At 63.7% G+C, this 388-nt stretch overlaps 1 protein-coding gene across 1 annotated transcript in view; it reads left to right on the forward strand.

The window, feature by feature from the left end:
• The window catches only part of ETH_00043075 (ALVEOLIN2, related), a gene marked incomplete at both ends in the record, with an annotated part of 2,080 nt that overhangs the window by 1,479 nt on the left and 213 nt on the right, over positions 1-388 (forward strand). The gene's annotated exons all lie outside the window — the stretch shown is intronic.

A 388-nucleotide genomic window follows, 5' to 3' on the forward strand; every position in this document is an offset into this window, starting at 1 on the left:
GGGTAGCTAGCTGGCTAGCTGGGCAGCTAGCTGGCTATCTGGCTAGCTAGCTAGCTAGCTAGCTAGCTAGCTAGCTAGCTGGCTGGCCGGGTAGCTGGGTTGGTTTGGTGGCTAGCTAGTTGTGGTGGCTAGCTAGCTAGCTAGGTGGCTGGCTGGCCAGCTGGCTAGCTGCGGCGGTTTGGTGGCTAGCCAGCTAGCTAGCCAGCTAGCTGTGGTGACTAGCTAGCTAGCTGGCCATCTCGTTGCGCCTCCAGCCAGCTAGCCAGCTAGCCAGCTAGCCAGCTAGATCCCGCTGTTGCCAGGCAGCCAGCACTTGCCTCTCCGCAAACCCCCGCCACCGCCGCCGCCGCTGCTGCTGCTGCTGCTGCTGCTGCTGGCGGGGCTGGTG

This window comes from Eimeria tenella, genomic scaffold (genome assembly GCF_000499545.2).
Source record: "Eimeria tenella Houghton genomic scaffold, Eth_scaff2418, whole genome shotgun sequence".
NCBI lineage: Eukaryota > Apicomplexa > Conoidasida > Eucoccidiorida > Eimeriidae > Eimeria > Eimeria tenella.